General features: G+C 43.3%; 1 long non-coding RNA gene across 1 annotated transcript; it reads left to right on the top strand.

Annotated features, from left to right (window-relative positions):
- The first annotated feature begins 220 nt into the window (after positions 1 to 220).
- On the top strand, positions 221 to 18,418 carry LOC118925892 (uncharacterized). The gene is made up of 5 exons (XR_008996399.1): positions 221 to 535; positions 687 to 835; positions 3,007 to 3,076; positions 11,802 to 12,006; positions 15,948 to 18,418. It is a non-coding gene; the product is annotated as an uncharacterized LOC118925892 (long non-coding RNA).
- Positions 18,419 to 20,086: the final 1,668 nt, after the last annotated feature.

Raw genomic sequence — 20,086 nt, 5'->3', positions numbered from 1 at the left:
CTAGCTTCCGGGTGAGAGGGGTGTCTCACGGGAGCCTGAAAGGGTGAGTGGACGCTTAGCAGGAGAAGGGCCCTTTGTCCCAGTGTGTGGCACCCCAAAACCTGTTTACCTCCTGCTCATCCTTCAGGCCTCAAGTGAAATGTCACTTCCCTGGTGGTTTGACACGATAACGTCTTCCTGTTAAAGAGATCTGCAGCACCTCTCACTTCTCCTCTGTGATACCTGTGACCTGTGCACTGGGCATGTACATTATCACTATTCAATTGTAAGCTGCTTGAGACAGAAACTGGTCTTTCCATTCACAGATTGTCTCCACACCCACCACAGTGCCTGTCCCACTGTGTCCCTAAATGTCTGGTGAACCGAGATCAATAATCAGCCTTTTCTTAAGTTAATGAGAAACCCATTCATCCATTTTCTCAGACTGCTCCACTGAGTATCACATGGGAACAGAACCCTTGGTTTAGAATACATTATTTTTAGGCATCCTGCAGCTCTGTGACTTCAAAACTGTCTTCTGCGGAATCAGTGTGAGGTAGGTGCTCCTCAGAAAAAGATGCTGCCTGTAACAAGTTTGGGGAAGGCAGGTTGAGCCCTGAAAAACAGATTTCTGAGCTGCAGGATTTCTCTGAGCCTTTAATACGCTCATGCAGTGTCGTGTCCTAACCCAGATTCTTGTTTTCCAGAAGCATCTAGTAACATTTAGCAGCTGGGGTATGGATGAAGCTAAATGGTAACTTTGCTGCTCCGTTTCCACCAGCTCCACCTAGGCCCTGGGAGGTGGAAGGGGCAGCTGCGGGGAGAGCAGGACCAGATGGATTTATCATAATGCAAGGTGGGTCTCCTCTTGATTTCTTTGTTACCCTGTGGACAAATTTGTTCCCTGTCTTTGAAAGTAAGGAAACAACGGAGGATGTAGATTAAAGAGGCGTTGGAGGCATAGGGCTACCTGAATTGAAACCCAGCTCCACCACCTCTTAGCTGTGTGATTTTGGAGGCAGCCCTTAGCCTCTCTGTGCCACAGCCACTTTATTTATGAGTGGAGATAATAGTACCAACCTGATGGTGGTGGTAAGAGCTTAAAAGCTCTTGTGTGTATTTAGAATTTTCATGTTGGGTATACATTGTATTTCATGCTAATAATTGATTAATTAAAATTAAATATTCAACCTCTAATCAGTTAATTTAACTAAGTCTTGTGTTAGTGGAGAAGATCACAGAGGACTATGGCCTGAGGGATGAGTTTTTCTCTGCTTGCTGCCTTCTGAGCTCAAGAGAAGCATTCTTGACCATCACCACTGCTTTTCCAGTGAGAAGGATGCTAATTCTTTAACAGCATTTTCTGGGCTCTCTCTCTAAGTAAATTTAAGCTGTGATTTCATTACATTTTATTCCCAAATAGAGGAGAGGAGCAGCTGTATATAAAGATTAAAAACTTTTGCCTACAGTTAGTTTTCCAGGACTGATTTAGTGAAAACTGATAAGTTCCTCAGCAACGGGATTATGATCCAGGAGACCATAGTATTTTAAAGAATAGAGACCTACTTACAGTGAAAAAGTAACCAGGATTTTGCTTTGTTTGTTGCAGCCTCATTTGACCGTGAAAAAAATCAAGACAGATTCAAGAACAAATTTTCAGGGGCTGTATGTTAGACCACAGTGTGAAAATTCACACTGTTTAAAATTACACTTGATCTGCCCAGCCTGAAAGAAATCTGCTTCTGGAAATTCAAAAGTACTCTAAAAATAAGTGTAGAAATGGTTTCTTACCCATATGTATAATATCAACAGTTTTACTTCTTTGAAAACTTATTTTCTCCATAGAATATTAACTTGGGCAGTTTGCTAGGCTAGACATTTGGAGTAAATCTGTTCTCAGATATAATCTCCAATGCATTCATGAAAGTTTCATACTTTGAAAGAGGAAGCAAAAGACATACTTAAAAACTGTTGGCTCTTTTCACAGGTAGAATCTTGATGCCCAGAACAGTGTTTGTGGCCCAAGTATCCTGACATCATTTAACTCTTGCAGGGGATCAGTCCTTAGGGATCAGCAATTTGCTAGAGATCAAAAGATTCTAAGAAGATGCTTTAAAAACATCCATTTTTAGAGCTGGAGTGTGTACCAGGCACCTCTTAGGTGCCACTACCTTTAGCTAATAGGTATTAGCTAATTGTCAGATTACAATGTTGTACACCTGAAACCAATATAATATTGTATTTCAACTATAGTTCAATTAAAAAGGAAATACACTACCTGTACCTAATTCCAGCTGCTGATACAGTCTCTAAGCAGCTTCTTGTAGGTGCATCCTAACAGGACTTGCCTCATGCCCCTGCTTCACGCCTCTGCTTGAGCTTCCACAGCCTGCCCTGGGCCACTCTCTGAAATGCACTGGACTTAGTTTGGGGGCACACCTGTGACTCATGAAACATAAGTGCTAATGGATAAATGCTTTCCTTTCCTCCCCCTATGAACAGTCCTTATGTCTTTCATACACATCCTCAGGCAGCCCAAAAGGAGCCAGCAACCATTCACTAGGAGCTGTGGCTAATCTCTTAATTCACCCTTGTATTTGTTTTCCATCCTTCTTGCCCCTTACTCATCAGATCACACTCCCCAATAAAGTGTTTGTGCTCAAGCCCTTGTCCCAGGATCTATCATGGGAGACCCATGCTAAGTCCAAATCATTTGAACATTTCCTTTTTAATTGAACTATAGTTGAAATACAATATTATATTGGTTTCAGCTGTACAACATTGTGATCTGACAATTATATACCTCATCAAATGCTCACCATGAAAAGTGTAGCTACCATCTGTCACCATACAAAAATATTACAGTATTCTTGACTATATTTCCTACGCTGTTCTTTTCAGGCCCAAGACTTGATTTATTTTATTATTGATACATTTTGACATTATTTTTTACCAAATGGATGTATAGTATCTCAGCTGTCCTCACACCTTCTCATCTCACCCCTCTTTATATTCACCCCTCTATAGTGAATCTCCATCCAGCTATTACATGTATGAAACAGTCGATGTACCTTCCTCTCTCCTTGCTTTGGATAAGGTGAGTCTTCATGAAAATGGTTAGTCATGTCTGCCTTTGCTTCAGCCACAGCAGGACCAAGAATGAAGTTTGTAGTCCACATCTGGCAACTGATCAGCTGCTTTAGCCCTGTGCTTTTGTCTACTAACTTTAACCCGGCTCTGTTTAATTTTTCCAATCTGTATTTTTAACTTCCTCCTAAATGTTTTATTCACTCATTTTATCTTGCTCTATTTATGGATTTGGGAGTATAAATAAGCAAAGATCAGTGTGAGTATGCCTTAAAAAAATTCATATTTCCCAAATGTCTCAAAGTCACATGTAATATTTTTACCAAGTGACAAAGCTGTTTAAAATGACAAGAACATCATGGTCTTTAAATATGGCAGTGGAAAGTTTTATGGTCCTCATTTGGAGAACATTTACTGAATTTGTTTAATCACTAATAAGCCTCGGAATTCATATCGGCCTCCTTCCGGGGACCGGCCACATTGGTAAAGTTTTTATGGATGCAGTGGCCGGGGGCATGTGAGGACATCACGTCCAAAGTATGAAATGATTTTTTGCAACTTACACTTCCAACCACTAAGATGGAAGCACAAAGCCTGATAAGTGCATATGAGCTCTGGAAGCAGCCTATTCTGTGCCTGGGATACTGCTTTCACCAAAACTTTTAAATGTTAGCAGTGCTGAGGGAGGATCAGAACAAGGAAGGCTCTGCATTAGGTCTAGGTTGCTGTGCCAGCAGCCCTACCACTTGGGCCACGTGCACCAATAGGCCTTCTGGTATTATAGGTGTCAGTGGTGGGAAGAGACTCCACGTGGAGTTTTTGGCAAACCCCAATGGGAAAATCATAATGCGGATACCCAGGGGTTGGGAGCAAGGCTATGCCATCTGCAGCAGAGAACTCCCCCACTTTTTAGTCATAGCTGTGGCATGCTGTGGGGACCTGGTAGAGACAGAGCACCAAACCATGGGACACCAACTGACCATGTGGCCAAAGCAGTGGGTCATGACTGGGCTCTGTCAGAACTGCCATGTTGCATCACAGGAGAGGTAAGGAACAATCCATTGTGAGACTGCACTGGTTGCTCTGGAATTAAATACAGGCAAGAGCAGAGGACACACCTAAGCTGCACAGGAGCTCCATGCCCCCCTCTGTTACTTCATCAGCACCCCCCCCATCAGCTCACACCTGTGACCACATGGGGGAACCTTTATGATCAGCCAATTGAAGAAGAAGGAGTCCAAGTTTGCATCATGGGCTGGCTCTGTAGGTGGGAGCAAGCTGAAAATGGGTGGTGACTGCACCACAGTCCCCTTGAAAAGTGGCCTTGAAAGAAAGTGATGAGGGAAAGCATCAGGTGATGTCCCCGGCCATCCACTTTGTGTGGAAAGAGAAGTGGCCCAGAGGCAGGCCCATGGGTAACAGCAGATGGCTTGACCAAATGGACAGGTCCCTGAAGGAGAAAAACTGACAGATTGGCAATAAGGAGGTCCACACAGACAAGTTTGTGGACCTGTGAGAGGTGCACGGTGTGAATATCTTGTTGTCACACAAGAGGGAGGACCAAGCATGCAGGAGATAAAATGACTAATCAACTGATGGCAGCCAGAGGCATATGAATAGAAGAGTCATGGTGGCAGGGATGGAGGCTATGCACAGGCCCACTAGCCTGGGCTCCCACTTGGCAAAGCTTTTCTAGCTACTGCTCTGCCAAGTGGCTAACATTCTAGCAGCAAAGAGTGATACTGAGTCCCTAGTACAGGGCCATCCCTCAGGGGGCCCAACCAGACACTGTAGCAAACTGACTGCACTGGACGTCTTCCACCCTGGAAGAGGCAGTAATTCATATGAACAGGAATTAACACATATTTTGGATATGGGTTTACATTTCCAGTCCTTAGAGTCTCAGCTAGCATCACTATCCCAGGCTTGCACAGTGGTAAGCCCACTGTCATGGGATCCCACACAACATCAGATCAGACCAAGGAACACACTTTTCAGCAAGGGAGTTGTTGGAATGGGCACAGGACCATGGGCTCCACTGGATCTTTCTCATGCCCTACCATCTAGAAGCTGCCAGCCAGCCAGAGCATAGCATAGACAGACCCATTGAAAGCTTGCATGATATGCTAGCTCAAGGGTGATAGCTTGTGAGGCTGGGGTACCATTCTCCAGGAGGCGGAGCAGACCTTAATCAAAGACCTTTATGTGGCACTGTGTTCACAATGTAGGACACGCGAGTCCAGGTACAACAGAGTAGATGCAGGAATGGTCCTGCTGATCATCATACCCACTGACCTACTGGAAGACTTTGGGCTTCCCATCCTCACAACACTGAGCTCTGTGGGTTCTGAGGTCCTGGTTCCTAAAGGTGGAAAGCTTCTGAAAGGGGACACAGCAACTGCCCCATCGAACTGTAACTGTGGCTGATCCATGGGCACTTGTAGCTCCTTGTGCCAAGGGGCCACAGGCCAGAAGAGGAGTTCCCTGTCTTGGAAGGGATCACTGAACCTGATCATCAGGAAGAAGAGAGTCATCCTGTTATATCCAAGGAGGGCAGGAACAATGTAGAACCTAGGTGATCTACTTCGGTACCTCTTGGTACTCCCTTCTCCAACTCTGAAAGAAGACAGACCATAGCCTGAGAAGGGCATAGTGGCCAAGGTCTCAATGCAACAGGGATGAGGGCTTGGTCTCCTCACCAGGAAAGGCACCAGATTGGCAGAGGTCCTTGTTGAGAGTGAGAAAAATATGCACTAGGTAACAGAGGAGGGAAAAGATGAGTACAAGCTGTCAGTCTGAAATGAGCTAGAGTACCAGTATCTATTATTTGTCCCACTGACCTTCTTTTCTAAGTCCTTACTGGGAACAAAAGCTCACCAGTATCTTGGAGGAGGTTTTCCCAGAACCTATAAGCAAAAGAAGAGCCAAATGCTGCAAGGGGTGGACTGTAGTGGATGCTTTCATGCACTGTCCAGATTCCTATTCAGGAAGATTCCTGGTCAGGAGTGAAAGTCTTATTCCCCAGCTGCTGGGAGTGCTGTCAGAAGCTGGCTGTCAGCTGTTAGCTTGTGGGTTTGCCTCATCTAAAGAAAACTGCCTGGTGATCAGAAAGTCACACCTCCTTCCAAGGACAACCTGCATTGAGTGACCCTCTTGTACCAACTTGGAACACCTCTGAAAGGCCACCCCAGGTCCAGAACTCCACGTGGGGCAGCTGATGATTTCCCTGAGACTGCTTCACATCTCAACTTCTTCCTCTGTCTAATCCTGCTTTTCCCCTCCCCCTTCACAGGAAGTGATCCCAAGAGCACTGCCTAATAAACTGTTTCCCTGGGAACATGACCCATAACAGCCAGTAAAACTTGGGTTATTACCAGATGAGATAATTCATATTCATAGGCCAGTGAGACCTATGAATGAAAAAACTCTGCTTATAAAAAGGTTATTTCTTATTAATACCCAACTGTAATTATGAGCCTCTTACTAGTTGCCGATAGATTTTGATCAAACATACATATATGAGCAAAGTGAACTCTTTTTGAGAACTTTTGAATACATTCAATCTGGGCACATCTCACTTCAAATGCCAGTTTTCCAACCCTCATTTCAGTTCTCAGTTTGGATTTTAGTCATTTCATGAAAAAGAATGTATTTACACAGAGAGCTAAGTAGATGCAATCATTTCATCAAAGAGACTGTATTTCCACAGAGCTAAGTGGATGCTGACATTCCTCAGAATTTTGATACATGGTCGGAAACTAGAGGAGAACTTGTGGATTCATAAACTCATTCCTAGGATCCTAAGGTTTTGTGCCTTCTTGGCATGCATGGCTTGTTTTTCAGCCCAGTCAATTCTTAAAACTGAACCAACCAGATAAAGCAAATGTTCAGTAATTCAGATGGATGCTGGGGTTCACATTCCATGCAGAAATTAAAACATATGATTCATTTTTATCAAGCATTATTATTAATCTTTTCTTAAATTATGACATTATCTTCACCCAATACCAGCTCTATAAATTCTGTGGAGGTTTGGGGAGCTCAGGACAGATCAAGAAAATGGAATTGGTATGTCCCCAGCCGCCATCTCTTTGTGTGAGTGTTCACTTACTTCTGAGTTCCTGGACAAATCAGCAAAGCAGTTTTTCTTCCTTGCCACTTCCAGTTTAGGACATAGGAGACTTTGGGAAAAGAACAAGGTGGTTTCTCCAAGTTGCACAACCAAAAATTATTGGTCTAAGGAAGTAGTTTAGAAAGCCTCTTCAGCAACTTAGCACTCTACACAAATAGAGTAAGTCTCTATGCTCCACTGCAAATTCTTCTGTACAGACTATATACTGAGCCTGTATCCCCTCAACTATATATTATCATTGAGGTGACAAGTATAGAGAAAATGCACACATGATCATTTACTGACACGAATCATGTAACAAGCCTAAATGGCCGTATTCACAGGCAAATGCTTCTGACAAAGATACCATGGAAGATGGGCATCCACACCTTGTCTTTTGATGTGAGTAAGAAATTGAGAACTTCTTTCCCTTTTCATATGATCTTCTGAGGCATGTGAACTAGACTTTCCACTTGATATCAAACTTCTCAGATCTTTTATTAAAAGGGGCATATGGACTATTCATCATGTGATGGTGTCATGTCACATGGTCCCAGTGGACCACACCTGACCCTTTTCCCTCCCAGCTCCCCCTAGCTCTGCTTTTCATGGTTTGGATGATCCTATCAGCTCTAAACATCTCTGGTTAAGAGGATGGAAAGAACCAACCCCCCTGAGCTCCTCAGCTTTAAAGGGAGGGCACAAGAGCTCTATGCTCCCATCATAAGATGGCTGCAGAGTCTGGGAAGAGGGGGTGGATGTGGAATGGAGAGGTGAGGAGAACCAAGCAGTTAGGTGAGTGTTTTAGGCCAGGTTCTGTCAGGTTGAGTCGGAGCTCATCCCTTCTAGGCCGTGTGCTCTCTCAATCATAGGAGGCCCCCTCCTCACAGCGCCTGCACAACTGACTTGGCCAGCATAGGGCCGGTGTCCAGGTGAAGAGCTCTCGAGCCAGCAAAGGGTGGGTGTCTAGGCAAACAGCTTCCAAGCCTCGCTCTCATGTTTGCCTCATGAATATGCATTTTGATATCAAAATACTTGCAGCAGTACTTTTCCTCTTCCTCTCAAAACCGTTTGCATTTCACCAGGTGCTTCTCCACGGAAAGGCTGCCATTCACAGGAAACTTCTCTGCTTTCGGTGGCCTTTTTACTCTCAGCTGTGATCATCCACCTGCTGGGCCATTAGTACCCTGGGCTTCTCCCAGCATGCCAGCTTTAGCTCCTCATATGGTCACACATGGAGTAAGGCCACAGCCCCCAGCTGGTCTCCAGCTTGAAGCGAATGCTCCCCACCCTGAGATCCAAATGACTCCTCCTCAGTTTCTTTAGGTCTGTTCTGCACAAGAATCTAGAGCAGCTCCCGGATGCCCTGGCGGCATGTGAGCACCCTCTAATCAGAGACAAGGGGTTTCTTTCTCACCACAGGTTCCTTGGCTGTTAGAAGAGTGCTGGCCCAGGGGTGACCCTCAGTGGCTCTTTGTTGCCTCCTGTCCGGCCAGCCCTCACAGACAGTCCCCGCGCAGGGCCCTGAATGGGCAATAGAACACAGAGATTGCACTGCAGGAGACCAGGGTTGGGATGCAGACAAAGCGCAGAGACTAATGTTTAAGCAGATCATTTTGGTTCAACATTTTTAAACGCTATGAGACAAGGGATGGAGATCAGGCAAAGTGATCCAGAGATGACATCTGTGGAAGCCCTGAGGACAGTAGCATCCATTTTCACTCCTTGAGCCAACAGTGGGGCTACCGGCCATCTGCTCCCCTTCCTGCCCTTATCTGTTTAATCTAAGTTCTTCTTCCTCCCCAGCCAGCCAGCTCTTCTGTTCTAAGGAAGCGAATCTGCTTTCTGTAACCCCCAGGACTGGCTGGATACTGACTGGCCATCTTTGTCCATTCTTGCCTTTCTCTGTGAATATGTTCATTCTGTCCCCCAAAACTTGCTCAAATCCAAGGGATCTCAGCAGCCTTCCCTAATGAATTCTCTTCTAATCCCTTTATTTCCCTCCTACTCAGACTTATGCTCTTAACTTGTACAATCTGACTTTAAGGACGCAGATAAATCACACTGGTCCTGGGCATGATCTGGACTTCTCTAGATAAAAGTCATTCAAGGAAAGGTGTCAGGATTCTCCAGATGCACCTTTATAAACACAGGAAATGTAATGGTATAGCATTGCTTTTCAATGTGGAAATCAACACAGTAGATTCTGTCCACCTCCTTTTCCTAGGAACTCCTGGTGTCTGCATTTCAAAACATAGTTCTCTATGTAAATTTGACACTGTTTATAGAGATGAATATCTGGGGGGAAATCTGAAGGGGAAGTGTATTAAAATATGCTGCATAGCCACTATCAATTTTTATATTTGACTCCCAACCGAGTAATAGTCTCTTGAGTAATTTATCCACCTTTATATTCTTATAGAATAGATAAGGAAACAAAATAATAACAATAACTTTATAATTGTGCCTACAGCTTGACAGTTCACATCTAATGTAAATGTCACCCACATGGAGAAACTGCCCTGAAGCTACAGGAGAGTTCCTGTTGTTTTTCTTTCTGCTCCCAGCATACCTCATCATCATACCTCTAGGGCAGCACCTCTTGTGAAATTCTGCAATTTATGTTACACACCTGACTCCTTAGCATATAAAAGTCTTCAAGGTCGGGAACTGTGGCTCTTTGATTTCACATATGGTCTGGCTCATGACAGAGCTCAGTATACTTTACAAATACCTAATAGGTAAATAAGTGAATGAATGTGGTATTTCTTTATTAAGTGTTTGATAAAAGCTTGCTATATGATTCATCAGTTATGATAAAATAAAGAAAAATACAAGCAGATAAGTCTTGCTAGTAACTGTGGAAAACTACCCGTGGGAGAAAGTTTGGAGTTGTAGATAAATCTCTAAATTTTCCTATGAATTCTTTTATCCCTTTTATAGATAATGAGGACTTCATTATATTAGTTAGGACAGCACCTCTGCAGGGGTGTGAGGTCGATTTAACTAAGTCCTGTGGTTCCCTAAGAGTTAGAAAAGAAAAAGCATTCCAAGAGTTTAAAAACTTATACAACAAATAGTTACAATGTAAATTATGGGGTATTAGATGCTTCTCTGAGTATTTTCTCCTTCATGCTTAAATGTTAATCTCTAAGTTATGTGCTGTAATAACAGATCCGACTGAAAAAGTGTTTCTGGCACTAATGTGTAAAATATATACATGCAATTTGAAGACTGAAAAATGGCACATTCTTTGGTGAATATAAAGAATGGTATCAAAGTTACTGCTACTCTAGGGAAACAGAACGTGATTATCTACAAGGTTAGCTGATTTTAAATACTAATTGCCAAACTGTTCAATAAAATATGAATACTTATCATAGCAATCCATATCACATGTTATATATCCTATATTCCGGGGGTGACATGCCCCTTCTTAAAGAAACATACTCTAACTAGGTAATGTCAAACATTATAAAGTGAGTGGAAATTGAGACTGAAGTTTTTCTTTCCTATTGGCTGCTCAATTGGACTTAAACCTCTAAGAAAAGACTAAAAGTATAAACAACACTCTGTATCCATGGTAACATGCATAAGAAGGTAGTTATTTTTTCTTTACATTTTTAAATTTCAGGGTTTAATAGCATATTATTTGCATTGCTTCAGGCCCACAATTCCTCCAGTTGGTCATTAAGTATCAGGAAAAGCCCTCTCTGCCAGTTCTTATAGCTTAAATAAAATGCCACTTACAAGTCTCATGAACAAAAGAGCTACAGTGTCAGTGTGAGCTCAGGTTGACTATTGTCATGATTTGGCCTAGAAGCAAGTACCCCAGACCATGTAGCCCAGAAGCCAGGCTTGTGACCTGAAACTGCATTCACAAGGACGCCTTTTCAGTTACTATTAATTAGACTCAAGAGATCGCTCTGTCGAGGTGAACACACCAGAAAAACAGTGCCAAACCCATGTTCTCATACCTTCAACTGGCTGCTGTAGGAATGCTGCAGGGACAAAGAGTTCTGGGTAAATGCAATGTATGTTAATCCCCTCTTATTGTGGAGCACCACTCCCCAATGTACCAATTTAGAAGTTCAAGTTTTCTATTTGCTTTAAGAAAGACTCATTCACAACAGATCAGATAATTGAGGTGTAAAGGGAGAATCCACTTAAAAATCTGATGCTCTTTCTACACATCACTATTAAAGCATTTTAGTAGTAATCTGGAAAGTTCTGTCCAAGTTGAAACCAAAACTCCTTTTTCTGGCTACAGAGACTCCCTGTCCTCAGCCCCTGGACACCTGGATGTCTTACACTAGACAGGTGCCTGCCTCACGACTTGGACTTGGCTGCAGAGATAGCCTTCATAAACCCAACTCCAGATGACTTATGCAAACAGAGGGAAAAATACTTGCTGAAAACTGGAGCTAATCTAGGAAGCTATAAATTTAGATTGGATTTTTCTTCTAAGAGTTTATTTGTAAATCAGGTTTTGGAACTGGAGCAAATATTTTCCCATAGGAACTTTGTAATAGATGTGGCTTTGCAAATTCAACACTTAATGTAAATGAAATGTTACACATTAGCAAAAATATCCTTTACCAGTTGTATTTTTTGTCTTTTTCAGGTGCATTATGGATTAAATGGGCTCTGTGGATTGATCTAGGACCTAGACCATCAAGTACAAAGGTTTCTTTGGGAAATCAGTCTCCTCAAAAAACTGGACTTGAGGAATCCTCCTGATACCAAAACCTTACTGAGAAGAGAAAATTCCCTCCAATGAATGGCTCTGGTGATGCCACTCAGAGGCGAGGAGGGGCAGGCTATGCTGTGTAAGCGACATTCATAAATTTGGTGTTTGTACTTTGGAAACTGCCAGCACTTAATTTAGAAAGTATTACAGCTATATTAGGCAGAAGGCGAACTCAACAGTGTTTAGACCAGGAAGTCAAAAAGGAAAACAAACAGTAAAGCAAAATATAGAACCAAGATTTGAACAGAGATAGTTGGTGGAAGTAAGCAGTTCATGGCAGGGTCATGAGCAAGACCCATGTTTCAGTGCCAAACAAGGCAATGAATGTGAACATTTCTTTACTAGATTCAGTAAAGAAATGCAAGGGCAGCAAACCAAAGGACTGTGATGCTGATCACACGAACTTTCTATTCTTTTGTCCTTGTTTTATGTAGACTCTGACAGTGAATACGTTCTCAACAGTCTAAGCTCTCATGAAGTCATGTGTGCATCCCACTCTGCAGCCATGACCCACATTCTAGGTACTTCCTCCACCTCCCACCCTCCAAGAAGCTGTGAGCAGCCAGAGCTCTCTTTCTAGGTAATTTCCCAATTGTTTTTGCCCCCGAATGGCAAAGGAGATCAAATATTTTTTCAGCCAGAATGAGGAGTGAGGTGAGATCAGGAAGAGGAGCAAAAGACAGAGCTGTGACCCATAAGAAAGCCCAGGAATTAGTTTAAGAGATTGTCAGGGGACGAGGGTCCCTTTGGAAGAGAGAAAGTGCACATACAACATGGTTCCTGGGAAAAGGAATTAAAGCAGAGGGCCAGGAGGAAGACAGAAATGCTGAGTGAGTTGCATGAAATGATGCTTGGAATCTCCCAGAAAAAAAAAGTTAGAAATGAAAAATGTACGTGATTAGTTCGTATTTTTATGGTACCTGGGAGGGAGCAGAAGATAAATTCCTAAGCAAGAACAGCAATTGTGAGGCTGACCAACGACTCCCCAGATTGCCAAAATTGGCAGTTTGTGCCCAGTTTACATAATACCTAAGGTTTGGGAAAGTCTCTAGTGCTCTGTAGTCTCCCCAGAAGTACTTGACTTTCTGTTCTGTTCACCAACCACTTGGGCACCTTGGAGATCTTGACTTTAACGGCCCAACTCTAGCCGTGACCCCAGGGAACCACAATAGCTGGGTTGGAGTACAAACCTCCTGTGTTTTGAAGGAGGGGAGAGGGATTCAAATGCTATGTCCTTTGTCATCATAATGTATCCTATCATTTGGGGCAATTTGTCTCAATTGCCACCATTAGAACAAAATGGCAGAAGATAGATTTTTTTTTAAGCTGTTGAAAAATGTTTTCCAGGGTCAGTTAAGAAAAGGCCCACACTATAAAATATTATTTCCACTGCACCAAACTCAAAAGTGGCTGTCTGCAAAGAAGCTGTTGGAAGAGAAAGGAAAGTGACAGTCTGATGGTTGGGATAGATTGAAAGCATTAGGTAAAATTACATCACTGGTAGGAGACTTTTCCCACTCCTCTGGACCTGGAATTTTGAGCATTTGTGGGACTGGATCCAGTCTCATTTTTCAGCACTTCATCTAGAGTCTTAGTGCTTTCAATATGTTAATTTCAGAATAGTGTTTCTTGCCACTTAGCTCAAATAATCCCTTTTTGGGTAAACTAAGTGAAGGGGAATAAGAAAGTGCATTTAAAAAAGAGTTATGTTCAATCTATTGAGATTGTTGGAAGTCTGACTTGGTAGGAAACCTAACCTCTGGGACGGCTGCCACTGTGGCCATTCCCTGGTGGCACAGTAACTCCTTAGCTCCATGATGTTTGGAAAGTGTGGTTTGGACAACATAGATCATAAAAATATATCAGTCTTCCAAAGGTTCATCCCAAGAAGTTCACACTGAGGCGAACACAATACCTGTTGTCTGTATCAGAAGGGCTCCATTTCCAAATAGGATTTGAGTTGGGAAAAGGGCTTGTATATGCTATCCTGGCAGTTATTTCCTAAACTTAATTGTGTTTATTAATGTATATTATCAGAGTAGGTAAGCTTTTACCATCTCACTGATTCGGGTACACTGGAGGAAGATCTTTCTGACTCCCTGACTGTCTGGATTATGAAATAATTTGGAGCACAATGATTGTTTAAAGTAGTTTCACTTGACTGTTTGTTAGCCACAGTTTTGAGGGAGCTGCTTCAACAAAATAATACAAGTGAGTTGTCTTAGCTTGTCCATCATTTGCATCTGTTCCACAATGTTACCTTAAATTGGACTGGGTTATATTTCCTTTGCTTCTGAGAATCACAGATCATCAAGAGGTGGAAAGGGAAGGAGAGATCATATAGCCCAAAGGCTGACAAACTTTTCTGTAAAGGGCAAGATCGTAAATATTTCAGACTTGGCAGGCCATATGGTCTCTGTCATAACTACTCAACTCTAGATGGCATGAAAACAGTCATAGATGATATAAAAATTAATGAGTGTGGCTGTATCCCAACAAAACTTTATTTACAAAAACAGGCAACAGGCATGATTTGACTGACGGAACCTAGTTTGTCAACCCCTGACCTAGTCCCATTTCCTCACTCTGCAGATAAGGAAAAGGAAATCTAGAAGATTGGGAATTTCCCAGAGTTGTTAGAAGGTTCATAGCAAAGCCAGATTCCGAACCTACAAATTATATGTAGAATCTAGCTTTATTTCCACCATACCACATCAGTTCTGACTCATTTTGTGAAGCTTCTACCCTGTAGATGACATGGATTTGAGTCCATGTCAAGAAATTATGTACCAGTAAAGTTCAATTATTTAATAAAAAGCACTTTGAAGAAGAGATTTTGTAGGAGACTGTCACTAATTAGTGGCATTACTCTGGGTGCCATTGTTATGTTTAAAGATGGCATTAAAGGAGTTAAAAATGGAAAGATTGGTATTATGTCACAGGGTCTCATTTTAACAAGGTTTTTCACTAGAGTTGATTTGAATAAAGCTAGCAAACTAGGGTTTCCAATTCACCAAAGAACAGTCAGTCTCTACCACAGAAGTTCTTAATATGGAATGAAAAGGGTCCGTGAATTCCAGAATTCATGCAGAAGTTTCTGGGCTTGTGCTGTTTTCTCAGGACAGTAGGTACAGCTTTCTTCACATCCCCAAGGGAATTTGTGACCCTGAATTATAGGATTCTTAAGGTGAGAAATTCCTGCCCAGCCAGGATGCTGGAACCGGCCACCGGAAGGGAGCATAAACAAGCTCCAACCAGTCACATCCCTGTCCTCACACATGCCCTCAGTGGCCGGCTCATGAAAGGGTTTTTAGCTAGCCACCAGAAAATCCAGAGGGCAAGGAAAAGTAGTCCTGATTTTGTCAGCACAGATGAGTACCCAGTAGCGTCTGTGGGGTGAGTTTGGCATCAGAGGGCCCCGAGCAGTGAGGTTCCGAGTCAGGGGCAGTGTCATTGCAGTTTCATAGCAAGACCCCAGTCACTGACTGGGGACAGGGAAGGCCAAGGACTGGTACATAAATTCAGCTCCCAGAAGCTAGTAAATAGGCTTGACTTCTAGCAATGTAGTGGACCAAGTTGACTCAGCCATCTCTCCTGTTACAAACACAGAGAAGTCCTGGATGAAATTGAATGAAAAGAAAGCTTGTTTTTCAACACAAGTTAAATTATAAAGAAAGAAATGGAAACTGTCATATGCCAGAAGCCAAGAGTGAACTCAAAGCATAATGGTCAGCTTCAGCTGAAGCCACAGTAGCTCAGGAGGCTAACAGCTAGACCCTTCATTCCTGAGCATGGGTAAGAACGTGGCCTTGGGTCTACTGATGGAAGGAGTCAGAGGAGAGGTTTAACCCTACAGCTACAAGGGCTATTGGTTTATGAGAAGGGGTCCAGAAAAATCTATCCAATGGCTGGAATAGGTTTTAAGCTTCTTATGTGGCCCAGGGCTCCAGGTAGGAAAAAATAAACTTAAAAGCCAATTTGTGAATAAAATTAAAAGCCAATCTTGCATTTGAGGTTCAGGGGAGGGATCTGAATTTATAACATACCTGGATTGGGAATCTCTGGCTGAGGAGAAAATGGTTCAAACTGGAGTATGCTTGATGTCCACAGATGCCTTCACAGAACTAGGGCAGACAGCTGACAGCCCAGGCCCATGTGCTCCTGGGGAAAGATGCCATCTATGGAAGAGGAGCTTGTACAAGATTTCACATACACATGCACACATGGCACTAAACCACCATGGGAGAAACAGGAACCTGAGGATGATTGAACAATCTAGAAGAGACTCTAAAATAGACATTTAAAAAATATAAAATACAATGTAGAACCGTTAGGAAAGAATAAATGAAAGACAACAATAACAAGGGTTTGAAAAAGCACCATATAGACATTATAGAAATGAGAATTATAATCATAGACCTGTGAAAGTTTCTACATAGCTGAGAAGAACTTTACTGAGCTGGACGGCAGTGCTGGCCAGAATGCTACGTACGCTGAAAGGTACAGGCACAGAAATCCAAGGTCACGAGGAACCCACGGACAGCTTAGACTTCAAGGCGAAGGCATCAAGACAGCTCAGGCCTGTCTCCTAGGTTCCCACCCTACTGGGCCTCAGGTTCCTGAGGTCAGAATTGTCAGGAGGAAGTGGGCCTACACCTGGAAGTGTCAGGCCTCGGGAACTCTTGGTGAGCAAAACTTGGAAAAAGGGGGCTATCTTCCTGATAGTCCTGACTTACCTGCCATCACCTCAGTCACCTGTCCTCCAAGGCTGTCCTTCCTCCCTTGAGAGGAAGAGGGAAGTGTCCACCTTCCCTCCAATTTCTTACTGGGTCTGTGATCCTTCAACTGAGTATAGCCTTTACATGGCCTTAAGAGCTGTCAAGAATGGTTTTCTAAAAGCCATACTGAACAAGGTTTCCCTGAGCAAGGACCTGACCCCAGGAAGAGGAGCCATATTACCAGGCCTGTAGACCTCATCAGGAACCTCAGAGAAGGCAGTTTTCTCCCCTGAGCAGGATACTTAACAAAAGGATGGACACTAGGATGCTCAATCTCAAGGTCACTGAGCAGCTTCCCTCTGTGGAATCCCCTTGGCCAACTGTTGGTCCCTCATCCATGACCTATTTCTGGCCTGGTCTTTGAAAACTGGTTGCTACCCCAGACACTGAACATCTGATCCCTTCTAGTTTGGACCTCAGATAACTGTGAACCACATTCTTCTGCCCGCTTCTCCCAGGCCTGATGCCCCCTGCCCCCAGCCATTTTGGGAGACATTTTCACAGCCAAGTAAGACCTTTCCAGAAGGTGAATCTGCCCTTTGCTTCTGTTGCTAGGAATCAATTCCTTTTCTGAGAAACTTCCAACAGGTAGGAGAGAATTAGGGGAAACACCTTTGCTTCAGGGGTCCTGGAACAGCTTGATTTAGAAGCTGGAGATGAATTTTCCCAGGAGCTTCACCATGGAGAAGCCTGAGGAGCTGTGCTCAATAGCGCTTTGCCGTCGTTTGGGCAGCACACATGAACGGCCAAAGAAAATGCTGCTGCTAGCACTGTGACAATGGGGCGGCCCCTCTGGGGACAGAGCCTCAGAGGGGCCCTGCCACCACTGGATGTGAAAATGCCCTCTCCCTCCCTGGCCTGTTCAACATGCCCTGGTTCCAAAGCTGAATCAGCAAGGCAAGCCAATTCTGGGACAAAATGAGCACCTTTGTTATCTTAAATGACTTGTACCATCTCACTCCCTGTATGAAGCAAAATGCCTCTTAATAAAATCACCTTGGTTTCCATAAGTATGTAGTACATTATCACAGTGATGATTTTATTAGGCCACTAGAAGTTGTCCTCCAAGGGTATTAAAAGGTTGGCACCAAGGATGTCAATCTAATAGGGGAAAGCTGAATGTCCACTTTTCTACCAGAAACTAAAAGCTTAGTTTGACTCTGGCTATCTGAACAGATCTTCATATTAAATGACATCTCAAGGCCAAATCTGTAGTCAAAATATTATTATCCCAAAATAAAATCCCAAGGGGACCCACTTAGATAGGCTACTTCTAGCAAAGTATTATGAGAATAAAACATTTTCAATTCAGTTTTTGCTCTTGGGTTAAAAGACACAAGCAGGAAGATGACCTATTTTGAGTTTGTCTCGCTGTTCCCCATAAAGCAGACCCCATATATTTTGGATCATCTTTAGCTTTGTTGTGTACACATGATACTTTGTGTGGGACCTTTTGGTAGTGATATAGCCACAGCCCAGACCATTCGAAAGATGGGTGGAATGGAAGGAGTACAAATGCCCTCTCTGTTGAATGCCTTCTAGGGAAGCAGAGTAATGGCTGTAGGAATACCTGCCTGGGTCCGATTCCCAGTTCTGCCATTAATTGGCTGTGTGACTTTGGGTGTATCACTTAACCTTTCTGTGCCTTGGTCTTCTCACTGTATAAAGATAATATGAGCCTATATTGTAGAATTGTTTTGAGGATCAGTGTATAATACCTGTACAGCATTTACCTTATACTAAGTTAATTATTAGCTAAGTGAACCTTCATTTCCAGAGCAAGAATGTAATACCACACACCTAACAGAAGAATCCCACCTAAATTCCATATGCAGAGGAAATTCTTTTCTGGCTATGCAGCTGCTGAGGGAGATACAGACATTTCCAAGAATATTTGGGCATTCTTAACTGAAAGGACATATTTTTATTAAACAAGAATGGGACATTGGTAGACTACAGATGTAGAGTATCGAGTGGGGACAGTCTGCACTGCCCTAAATGCAGGCTCTCCCAGCAAATGAGGGGAGGATTAGTGCCTCGCTCAGAGTGGTATTGCAAAATAAAATAAAATAACCCATGAAAAGTGCTCAGCACAGTGCTCTGCACAAGGTAATCACTCAACACATGTTAACCTTGGATGTACCTAAAACTCAGGCCAGGGGCCCTGGGCAATCACAGGAGGGTTGTGTGGTATGTGCTGGAGCCAGGACTCTGGGGCTCCATGGCCACTGCTTTCACAATATGCCTCTCTTCTCCTCTTCTTGGGATTCTGCAAACATGAGGGCCTCCTAGCCTGTTCGCAGGAGCTGACCACATACAGTGCAGGTTTTTATAGCGTGCTCCCCTCAGCCAGCAAGGTGGCTGGTACCCATCTGAGGGACACCTCCCTCCAGTGACTCAGTGATACCATTCCCGGGGGGCGGCGGGGTGTTGATAAAGAGACTGCTGACAAGAAGAACTGCTCTACAATTCTACAGTGTGTTGGTCCTCCAAAGCCCCAGCCCCCGAAGTCACCCTGTGACCAGGAAAAAAATAAACTATTCTGTAAACTGCTTTTAAACACACCAATTATTGGGCCAGCCAATATTATGCAACAGAACCCTGTAACAGCTCACAGAGCAACCACTTGATAGCACTGCTTATTCAAGTTTTAACTATTGAGTTTTTCTTCTTGCTGCTAACCTATGAGATTCCTTAGCTCCTATCCATGACTGCAGATGGCTGCAGTGGCCTACCACCACGGTGTTTGTGGTCTAAGATTACTCAGAGACCTTGAGGAGCAGCATGATCTAGCACCCTGGCTTTCTTATTTTCCTAAACAACAAAATAACCTTAAGGAGTAGAAGGCAGGGAGGTCCCTAAAATGTCTGTATTTAATCTACACTTGGATCTGGGAATGCCAGGAATAAAATGCTGATAAGATAATGTTGTAGCTCTATCTGCAGATGGGTCAGCCTTTGAAGTGGCTGACTGGCATTGTGCTGTACTGTCTAATTAATAGAGGATTTTCCTATGCATTATCTCATATGATTCATCAAACCCCTGTAGAGTCAGTAGGACATTTTATAGTTAAGGAGATTGAACCTCTGAGAGGTTGTAACTTGTGCAAGTTAATAGAGCTCAACAGATGTACTGACTATTGGCCCAGTGTCCTGCCTGCTCCACCCCACAGAGCGCCCTCATGCCCCCCAAGTCTCTGTGCAGAGTGTAGAAAATGTAGCTAACCCTGGGTCCAAGCAGCCCCCAGGAGCGATGCAGTGAGACCGTGAAGATTATTAGAACAATTCAAACAGCTTGATAGGATTTAATTGTTTGGAAGGTATTCAACATGGTATTTCCAAACACTAACGGAGAATGCTGGAGACTGTTTTCCCAGATAAT

Source organism: Manis pentadactyla, chromosome 3 (genome assembly GCF_030020395.1).
Source record: "Manis pentadactyla isolate mManPen7 chromosome 3, mManPen7.hap1, whole genome shotgun sequence".
NCBI classification, from domain to species: Eukaryota; Metazoa; Chordata; class Mammalia; order Pholidota; family Manidae; genus Manis; species Manis pentadactyla.
This window is presented reverse-complemented; position numbering and strand designations above follow the sequence as displayed.